General features: G+C 43.5%; 1 long non-coding RNA gene across 1 annotated transcript; it reads left to right on the top strand.

The window, feature by feature from the left end:
- Positions 1–6,339: 6,339 nt before the first annotated feature.
- On the top strand, positions 6,340–7,869 carry LOC146036585 (uncharacterized). The gene is made up of 3 exons (XR_014460867.1): positions 6,340–6,769; positions 6,851–7,005; positions 7,727–7,869. It is a non-coding gene; the product is annotated as an uncharacterized LOC146036585 (long non-coding RNA).
- The last annotated feature ends 3,866 nt before the right edge of the window (positions 7,870–11,735 follow it).

Genomic DNA, 11,735 nt, shown 5'->3' with positions numbered 1-11,735 from the left:
GTGCTCCAGTGGAGCCCGGTCTTTCCTTTCTTTTCCCAGTAGCCCTCCGTGGCTTCGCCCCATCGTGGGCCTGTCGTTATCTTTATCCTGTTCAGGTACTTCTTTGAATCCCTCCTGGATCCTTTCCCTGCCTGTCTTCATTAGATTCTGTTAGGCAGGAATTGTCCCCTTCCTTCTGATCCCAGCTTTGAGGAGTCGCTGTCCCAGGGGTGTGTTGTGTGGGACTCCTCGCTGTCAGTTGTGCCTGCGACTAGGTCGCAATCCTGTCTTGGCCTGGTGCCGGCAGTCAGGGGTCATTTCCCAGCAAGGCCCAGTAGTCAGATTGTCCTCTTGGGCTACCCATGGGCAATCGCTTTCCCCTTGTCAACACCTAAGACCTAGCTGCATCGGGGTCGGAGCGGGCTTAACTCGCTCCTTCGGATGCGGCGGCCACAGGCGAAGCCTAGCTCGGCAGGGGTCTGCCATCTGCCTCGGGGACTCAACAGAGTGAGTGTAGGATCCGCTGTGGCCGTCCTAACCGGCGGTCCCAGCTATGGGCTCACGCCTGATCTCCAGCCTCCTGTAGTCAGCAGTTGCTACCTGCTCCCTGGCGGGCATCATAACATTATGTGTGTCATGTGTATTAGGGCATTAATAATGTGCAAAATATTTGTAATGGGCATTGTGTGTCAGGTGTATAAGGGCATTAATAATGTGCAACATATGTGTAAGGGGCATTGTGTGTGTCATTATGTGTATGAAGGGCATTAATAAAGGTTGGCATAATGTGTAAGGGGCATTATGTTTATAAGGACATTAATAATGTGTGTCGTGTAAGAGGCATTACTGTGTGGTATTATCAGGGGTGCCGTGAGAAAAGGGTAGGGGGTACAAATTACCCAGGCCAAAGTCTGATGGAAGGGCCCAGTGGGGGCCCCGTGCCCCCTCCCCTTAAGTGACAGCAGCAGCTGCAGCTCTTCTCCTCTGCCCAGCACACACTGCTTTGTGCTGGGTTGCAGTGCGGCCATGGAGGTGCTTAAAATACAATATTTTCTCAGCATTTTTTCTAAGAGTATAATGTGAATAATGTGGGGAGTAATGTATATAAGGTAAAGTGGTACTACTGTGTGATGTAACGTAAATAAGGGACACCATCGCATTATATAATTTGAATAAAGTTTCACTACTGTGTGGCATAATTTGAATTGGGGGTACTATTGTATGGCCATGCCCCTTCCCGCACCGAATGTGTGCACTGTTTCTGTTTAAAATATTGTGGGTAGGAGCACCAAAATGATGACTGCTATGATAAGGGTTGATGGTGCTCGGAAAGGGGAGCAGGGTCAGAGGCGGAACTAGTGGTGGTGCTAGGGGGCACCAGCCAAAATCTTGCCTAGGGTGTCATTTAGGCTAGTGCCGGCTCTGATCTGCTGGATTCTCTGCCAGTCACCTACTCCGTCAGAACCCTGCCTGTAGTCCAGCCCTGCTCTTTTTTACACATCATCTGCCTTGTTTACCTCCAAACTGCAAGTGGTTGTCATCTGCACTATGGGTGCACCATCTGGTACCAAAACCTGCAGGGCCACTCTCTCATGCATCAAATCCCTCTGCCTGCCTCTTGCCACTGAAATATATTGGGAGTGCAATCAAGATATTGCCCCATGCACCGTCTACATACCACTGCAGTGTTTACGGGCTAGATTCAGCTGTCGCCCACCCTACACTGTGACTAGGATGGCAAATCCTGGGATCGGTGGGATCCCTGGATTTAGCTCTAAAATTTGCCAGGATTTGGATTTCGGGAATGCCGGGCAGCGTCTTTGCTCCTGCTCAGACCCTGCCTGGCTGCTCCCATCTTGACTCTGCCACTCTGCCCAAAACAGGGAGAGCCAATGGATTGCAGTGCAGGAAAAATGGCTCCTCCATTGGTCAGTATGGTAGCTGCGGGGATATCCCAAGCAGATTAGAATTCCCCCTGTTCTGAGTGCTGGTACAATTAGAAGGCGGGAGATCTGGGAACTGATGGATACTGGCAATGAGTTAACCCATGTTGCTGCCAACATGGTTTCTTCACAAGGTTTAGCCTACTTTCAGAGTGTTGTGCATCCATGGCGATGTTCATGGTCATTCCTTAAAGGTGGTAGCAGCAGTGACCTCCAGACCACCTTATCCACTGATCCTGGGCTGTGACTTTCCATTACTGCAGGAGCTGGTTACCTGGCATGATACCAACAAACCGTTAGCCACTGATGCTGGTCAGAAGCCAGAGACCAGAGACTATCAAAGTTTCGCATCCGGGAGAGCTGCTGCTGGTCCAGAACCAGTCTGAGGCCCAATGGAACCCAACAGCAAATACAGATAGAAAAAAATTGGTTTATGTGCCCGGCACCCTACGGTGGGTACACCCACAATGGTGACCCTACACCATTAACATATGGAAATAAAACAGAAAATGGAGTGCTCCCTCTGCTGGTGCCTATTTAGGGAATAATACGTCCCTAAATTAGCAAGAACGATCCTCTTCTCCAATATAATACGAAAGCATGCAGGTAAGAAAAAGACCATACGTTCCTCTTACTCATACAGGGCTCCTCTTCTTCTTAATTGACTGCTATATGTCAAATCAGACACAAATCCCTCTGACTCAGTAGATGTCTCACTTGTTCAGATGGATACCCAGAAAAAAAAACAGAAAATGGTATATGGTGTACCATTCTTATTTGCATAAACAAGACAAGGAAATGTGACAAAAAAAATAGAATGGAAATGGAACATCAGAGGAAAACAAATGGCTAACTACCAAGATGGATGGAGAACATGAGATGAATCAGTTCTCATAAGCACTTGACACAATTTCAACACACTTGTACACATATATTATTTTTCAGACACTTATAATTTAAGCATTATGGGGGAAATTTACCAAAATGGATTCGTATTTCAAAAGTGTAAAAAGTCGTATTCGTAGGCAATTTGGCGTGAATTTCAGTCGTATTCGTGAAATGACAAGTTATCAAGTGAAGAAATCGTAGATTCGTGAAATTTTTATTGGCGTGAACTTGTCATATCGAGTTCGTATTCGTATTTCAAAATACAACTACGCATGTGTACGAAAAGTCTACACCATCGATAGAATACGAATGATTTTTGCCTTGCCAAGGCGTATTTTCATCATGTACTAAAAATTCGTATTCGTGATTTTGGAAAATCGTATTCGTAAACACCTACGATTCGTAAAAAAAATTGTGAAACAAAATACACCCTCCTTGACAAGGTGTATTTTGAAGTGTATTTCACCTGGTTCAATGGAACACATGTGTTATCATTTTAACATCACATCACAGACCTTTGTAATCACAAATGTGTGCCTTATAAAAGCCTAATATCCACCTACAAACACTTCCTGACTTCTACCATGGCAGACTATATGCTATTTCAGGGTGCTTCAGTGTGGGCTTTGAGACAGCTGATGTCTTGGCTGTGTCAAGGAAGAAGACGCCAGCATCATGAAACTGAGCATGACCAGCAGGTCCAGCAGGTATCACAGAGGCTGCGTAGGCCTCGTTTATTTAGGGCGCGTTTATGTTTTGACGCATTGCCGGATGATGTGGTTATACAGATGTTCCGGCTTAATCGTACCAACATTCTCCGTCTGTATGGCCTCATTAGACTGGAGCTAGATCCTGTGACAGGACGCTCATGCGCTGTCTCAGGCCTGCATAAACTGCTGGCTGTGTTGTACTTTCTGGCGTCTGGTAGTTTTCAACATGTCACTGCCCAAGGCATTGGCATGTCTCAGCCCACACTGTCCAGGTACCTGACCCAGGTGCTTGAAGCCCTTCAGCCACATATAGATGCCTCAATCTGCTTCCCAAGCCAGGAGACAGAGTGGCATGATGTTAGGGTAGCATTCCATCGCATTGCATCCATGCCCAATGTGCTTGGTGCTATTGACTGCACACACATTCCGCTGAGACCACCTCGGGATACTGCCCGTTCCTATTATAATCGACATGGAAGCACAAGTACCAACGTGCAGGTGGTCTGTGATGCAAATCTTAAGATCATGAGTGTGTTTGCAGGCTACCCTGGCTCATGTCATGACTCCTACATCCTCGGCCAGTCAGTCCTCTTTGATGAGTTTGAAGCCGGATCAATGGCAGAGGGCTGGCTACTGGGTAAGTGTCTAATAGTGTATAAACTGTAGTCTGTGATATATCGGGAATTGATTACACATGTGTGTTTATCTCTCTGCCAATGTGTGTGTGTGTGTATGCATATATACATAGGCAAATGTCTCTGTCTCTCTCTCTCAGTCTCTTGTTCAGTCTCTCTCTATCTATCTATCTATCTATCTATCTATCTATAGATATATCTATATATCTATATATCTATATATCTATATATAGATATATATATATATATATATATATATATATATATATATATATATATATATATATATATATATATATATATATATATATATATATATATATATAGGGGATCCAGGGGTCCTGCACTCTGGCGAAATAATCAGCTGCTCGTGGTGACCGTGCCATAAATGTAGATAATTGCAGATGGGTCTATGATAGACCAGGCCGGCACTCCAGAGACTGACGCAAGATAATAATGTAGACTACACCATGTCGGCTGCGGACCGCAGCCGACATGGTGTAGTCTACATTATTATCTTGCGTCAGTCTCTGGAGTGCCGGCCTGGTCTATCATAGACCCATCTGCAAAAATATATATATATATATATATATATATATATATATATATATATATATATATATATATATATATATATATATATATATATAGCCGGATAGTAATGCACACGCATTGAAACATTGCTGTATGTATGTCTAATTGGACAACAAGGTTGGAGTACCGCCTCTCAATACCAAATAAGTCGACATTGCCGTCAACTAATGCACCCAGCCACCAACCTGTTGTGCCTGGCCACACTACAAGTAGATAGATAGATATGCCCTTATTCAGATCTGATTGCAGTACAAATGTGTTCTCAAAATGCCCAAAACCATGTGCACTGCAGGTGGCGCAGATGTAACATGTATAGAGAGAGTTACATTTGGGTGGGGAGTGTTGAAACTGAAATCTGAATTGCATTGTAAAATAATGCAGGCAGTATTAACCCTACATATAAACAAAATAACTCACCCCAATATAACTCCCTCTTTACATGTTACATCTTCCCCACCTGCAGTGCACATGGTTTTCCCCATTTTGCCAACAAATTTGTACTGCGATCAGATCTGAATAAGGGGCTAGATAGATAGATAGATAGCTACAAATAGATAGATAGATAGATTGATTGATTGATTGATTGATAGATTGGTGTTGTGGTTTTGTATGCTGCTTTACATCAATAATGCATGTTGATAATACTTATATATGTGCAAGAAGATGCAAGTACTGAGATTTCTACATGTTTCCACAACCAAAAATATTGTTATGCATGCAGCATTTCTGCCCTAAATTGTGTCCTTGTTAAATCATGTAGTGAGGTGTGTTAATCTTGTTTTTCGAAATTTCAGGTGATAAGGGGTTTCCCTGTTTATCCTGGCTCCTTACTCCACTGTCTAACCCCCTTTCTGAAGCAGATCACAATTTTCAACGTGCACATAAGGCCACCAGATGTGTGATAGAAAGATGCTTTGGTGTATTAAAATCTCGCTTTCGGTGCCTAGATAAGTCTGGTGGCTTGTTGTTGTACAGCCCCCAAAAGGTCTCGAAAATTGTGATGGCTTGCTGTTTTCTTCACAACCTCTGTCTGGATCAAGATCTACCAGACATTGAGGGCGGAGAAGACAGTGAGACTGATTTGGAAAATGAAAGATCTGGTGATAGATGGAGTACAGCGTCTGGGCGGCAGATTCGCCATGAGCTCATCCAGGCATCCTTTAGTGGTGAGTAACAATGGCATATGGGCAACAATCAACACATCCTCTATGCCAGGGCTGGGCAACACCGGCCCTCCAGATGTTGATGAACTACACATCCCAGCATGCCTTGCATCAGTTTCAGCATGGGCACATAGCAAAACTAATGCAAAGCATCCTGGGATGTGTAGTTCATTAACATCTGGAGGGCCGGTGTTGCCCAGCCCTGCTCTATGCACATATCACGGGTCACAATATAAATAAGTGTTAAGGTGGCCACAGACTAGAAAAAATTGGTATGCAATTTCTAAACATGTGACCGATATATCGTCAAATGCGGTCCGATAAGCCGTCATACATCTCACCATTTCAGTCAGATGTGTGCTCCTGTGGATCTTTAGCAGAATATTAGGATGTTAAGTGCTGCACGAAAGATCAGTATATTTGTCAAAAGATCCCTAGCAACGCACATGCAAATGTTACACATATCTTTGATAAAGATGTCCGCTTCACCAAATTATTTTGTCCAACACCAACAAAAGATTGCAAGGCTAATTTATGCACAAATCTTCAAGTGGCAGATCTTTCTAGTGTGTGGCCACATTTACACTTATCAATAGCCTTCACATGTCTACCATTAGTGGTGTCTACGTAACCTTTGTAATAGTAGAACCTACATAATGTACAATTTTTCTAATGTATATGCTTGATGCCTTAACTGTAAATGTTCATTTCAAGCCACACCAACATAACAATACATGTTATTTTCTAAAAACCTTATATATTTTGTGCACTTTGGTTCTGAAGGCTGAATGTGTGTGGGCCTTGTTCTCCTGGGCTCCCTGGTACCTGGATGTCATTTGCTGGCCGTTCTTTTGCGTGTAAGTATTGTTTCAGTGTAATGTTTGATGTTGTCTGAAATGTTACCTAAGGGTTCCAATTAGTTTTGTTTATTTTTTCAGTTTGGTGTACATTGTTCACTGCTGAAAGCATCATGCATTAACCAACATCATATGCTGATGTTGATCACAACCACCTTCACACAGCTTGGGTGCGGATTTCTGTGCTGCAGTTGCCATGGATGTCTGCCTCACTTCTGCTTGGCTACATGTGGATGGTAAGTTTTGCACAAATCATGTGTCTACATTATGTCCTTCCTATATGTCAAAGTGTTAACTAATGTGGGTCTGGATTGTACATTGCAATGCTGACATGCCATACTAATTGTTGTCATCTCTCACAGGCATCATCACCATGAAGTAGTTTGCATGTTACACCTACCTGTCTTTCTCTCCTGCAGCCTCCCGGGATTCCTCACACACAGCTAGGGCAAATTGTTATAAAGAGCTGGCCTACCAGATTTCTGTCTACAATGCCAAAATAGTTGACATAATGATGACATGGCTATATTGCGAGATGTGTTTGCATGTACTATACTGTGTAGAAGTAAAGCTGTGTACACACGGGGGCAATAGGGGCAGAAATATCTTGACATGGGTTTTCAGCCAACCATATTGGCAGTGATGGGTGTGTGCCCTGCCGATCATTTGGCAGGTGGGTTTCCCACAAAATAAACATCGCTGGTCGCAGGACCTTGCTCTTGCAACCAGCTGATGACGTCTGCGGCATTTGCCACCAGAGATTCCCTTTCATCATCGACCATCTGTGGTCCATGATGAAAAGGAGAAACAGAGCAATATAGTGTGCTGCCATATATTGCTAGCAATATATGGCTGAGCTATCTATCTCCCCCGTCTGTACGCGGCTTAAGTGTAAGCTATATTTATATGTGTGTTGTTTTTTTACATGTGTTAATGTATTTTTTTTATTCCTAATAGGTGTTCTATGGTGTCAATGTCCATTTTCTTCGGCTTCCTCAGGAATGTTGATGATGTGAATGTAACATCTGCAAACACTGAATTTTTGTTGTGTGTGTATGTGGGTGACCACAAACATTGTAGTTTTTTCCGATGTGTACTGTGAAGAGATGTGCATACGCTTGTGTAGTGCAATAAATATTTCAACCTTATGTCAGATGATGTGCTGTGGGTCAATAAAAGGTAATACCAAGCAGAACATGTGGTAAGCAAAAAAAGTTTACTCTTGCATTAACATCATGCAAAAAAGTACACAAGCAACATTATTTACCCCCACGTTTTGAAGGCCTTGCCCCCTTTACATTTGGGGTTTGTTTCACAGATTGCCGGCTTGACCGGCGTGTTGGTGAAGGGAGGGGAGTAGACAGGGGCGTAGCGCTGGTGCTCTGCGATGTGGTGCTCTGCGATGTGGTGCTTTGTTGGCCCGCCATCATATTCCGTTCACGTAATGACCCAGATATGTCTTCAAATAGCCGGGTATGGCTAGTGTGTTGCTGGCATAGGGCCTCCATCAGCGACACCATTCTATTCTGGAATGTCATCTGTTCCACCCGCATTGCCGTCACACACTTCAACAGGGTGCGATTGTCTTTATGCAGAAGTGCTTGTGTTCTGGCAATGCGTCCTGTTTCCAAATGTAGCCTCTCTAGATGTGCTGCTTGCACCTTAAAGGTTGCCTCACATCGGGCTTGGTGGGCAGCCCAATTGGTGAAAAAATCTGCGGCAGGACCAGCAGCTTGCGGTTGGGGGCTGAAAGTCCGCTGGGGGCTATGTGGCATTCGCCTGGGTGGGGGAGATGGGGTGTTTTCCCGCAATGGCCACATGTCTTCCGCCTCTTCTCTTGATGCACTCACATCAGGCTCGTCTGCACCTACAAAAATGGATGCATATATCATTACTATTAGTCCATTAGCTTTTTCTAGTCTAACACTAGCAAGAGCACTTTCCAATACATCAATTATGTAAGGCAACTTAGGTGTGTGCTCAAATATTCACTCATAATTAAGGCTATGATGTAAAGTATATCACCTGCGACCATATTGCCAGCCATTTCAGACCCTATAGCCCCCGTGTGTACACAGCATTACCGTTGCAGTATGCCTATTATTCTGTTATGATGGTAGTTCAAATTTTTGATCAACATGGCTAAAAACATGTGCAGTGCAGCTGGGCCAGATGTAACATGTGCAGAGTGAGCGAAATTTGGCTGGGGTATGTGGAAGCAGAAATCTCAAGTGCTGTGTTCTTTAAAATAAGCACATTATTGAGGCTGCACTGGAGTTTTAAAACATACAAAATTGCAAAACTTCATATCCATGTTACATCTGCCCCACCGGCGCTGCACATGGGTTATCCAATTTGGATTGGGACATTTTGGTTTGCTGAGAGCAGAATCTACATGTATGTCCACTTATAATGCTGCCGCAGCAAAAGAGCACATGAAGCACTCACAGTGTATGTGATTGAAGCTGTGATTTCAAAACCAATAACAGTGATGCACAGCATTAATACACATTCAATTAGCAGGTCACATGTTACTTAAAAAATACAGGTAGTGTGTATAATGTTGACAACACTGTATGGCTAATGGCTAAAACCAACATGAAAAGCAGTAACCTTCTGGACTTTCACACTAATGAATAAATGATGTCATCTGCTGCACTGATGAGCTGGCCAAACAAGGGTGTGTCAAATTCGGTGCTAACAACCAGTAATTAGTAGTGAAGGCCATGAGCTAGGGTTACCACCTTTCCCCTTTAATTCAGGACACATATTAATTACACAGGTTCTGTGGCTGGGTGACTTCAAGACTCCATTTCACCTGGTTTTAAACTTCAACAGAACCTGTGTAATTAATATGTGTCCGGAATTAAAGGGGAAAGGTGGTAACCCTATGCCATGAGCAGAGAATTTTTTTTTTCAGCAAAGTGTTATAAGTTCTGTACACACTTATAGATGGTATGTGTTTGATGTAAGTGCTGTGAAATAAAAACTGCAACATTTATGTTGCGTACACACGGGTGCAATTATGTATGAAATAGCTGGCAAAATGGTTGCACAACAACCAGATTGCCAGTGTTTTCATGTGCAGCCGCTGATAGATGGCTGGGAGTGCGCTCCCGCGGCCAGCCCTTCATGGTCGATGGTCGCAGGAGCATGCTCCTGCGACCAGCACCTTCCCCCAGCGATCGCTGGGCAGGAGGTCAGCGCCCGACAAATCAGTGCTGTTCTCCCATGCCCTGCCACGCTGCTCCGTCCCTCCTCCCATCACCTGTGCTGAAGTAGGGAGATCATTAGTTTTGGACTGGGACACACTTTTAAACATACATGAGATGGGAGTGCAGGAATTAAGCATTGTGTTTCTCCTGGAGCTGGTCATGTGATGTGTTATGTGCACCATTATCTATTGTTACCTTGGTGGGAGTACTCTTGTTGAGTGCATTGCCGTTGTGGGGTGAGGACAGGTGGCCGTATTATCATTGGTCCAAGCATAGGGGACGAGTCTGGCTCACATGCAGTTGCTACATTGGCAAAAAACATAGCAAAACATCAATCATCCCAAAATACCAGTGTTACCACATGTCATTTGGTTGTACAATAATCTGTTTCTTAATGTACCTGTATTTAGAGCAACATCAGTGTCCTGAGGGGCCACCGACACCGTTGACGTTGCCGATGTGTTGGTGAAATGGCCACGACCAGCAGCAGGCCCTGATACTGTGCATAATTAATAGCAATTGTCATACATGTGTTTTACAAAAATAAAACAACACATATATCTCTATATATATATATATATACATACACACACACACACACACACACACACACATACACACAGGTTGAGTATCCCGTACCCAAAATGCTGGGGCCAAGGAGAATTTTGGATAATGGATTATTCCGTCTTTGGGAATTGTTTAATTTGTCAATAATCTATTTTGAAGTATCTTGCATGTATGCTGTATAAACACATACAATACACACAAATAAATTGTCATACCACACAAAATACACACAGATAGATTTTATTGGTTCAAAATGAAAGGTTTCAAAACATGATTCACTATTTGTGTACTATCTCAGATATTGAATTTTAATGGCAAGCAATCATTGTCTTGCACATATACAGTGCCAGTTACATGTCATGTCCCCAGTAGTGCCAGTTACATATCATTCCCTCAGTAGTGCTGTTACAAATGTCCCCATTGAATTGTAAGGCCAAAAAAATGGTGGGAATCACTTGCAGGAATGATTGGTTTTCGGAATAAGCCGGATAACGGATACTGGGATACGGGATACTCAACCTGTGTATATATATATATATATATATATATATATATATATATATATATATATCTATATATATCTATATATATATATATATATATAGATAAGATACAAAAATACACAAACATATATACACTTTCATACAACCACACTTAAGAGGACAACAATTTACCTATGTCCACATCAAAAAAATCCCCATGTGTCACATCAAAGGCAGGGGATGAGGATGTGGTGTGAGTCCTTGAGGTGGCAGAACGGGATGCTGTATGTAGAATCAAAGACAAACATAAGTTCACCAACAGAGATAGAGAGAGAGAGAGACAGAGAGAGCCAGAGCCAGATACAGAGAGGAGGATGGCTCTGTCAGAACACACACCTGTCTCCTCAACAACAAATAGATCCCCCTGGGCAGGATCAGCAGGAGTAGCCAGTGAACGGCTCGGAATGCTTGCGGTGACAGACCGCAATGAAGCACGGGATGCTGTATGGAGAATTAAAGACAAACATAAGTTCACCAACAGAGATAGAGAGAGAGAGAGAGACAGAGAGAGCCAGAGCCAGATACAGAGAGGAGGATGGCTCTGTCAGAACACACACCTGTCTCCTCAACAACAAATAGATCCCCCTGGGCAGGATCAGCAGGAGTAGCCAGTGAACGGCTCGGAATGCTTGCGGTGACAGA

The sequence above is a fragment of the Crinia signifera genome, chromosome 9, assembly GCF_055691185.1.
Source record: "Crinia signifera chromosome 9, ASM5569118v1, whole genome shotgun sequence".
Taxonomy (NCBI): Eukaryota; Metazoa; Chordata; class Amphibia; order Anura; family Myobatrachidae; genus Crinia; species Crinia signifera.
This window is presented reverse-complemented; position numbering and strand designations above follow the sequence as displayed.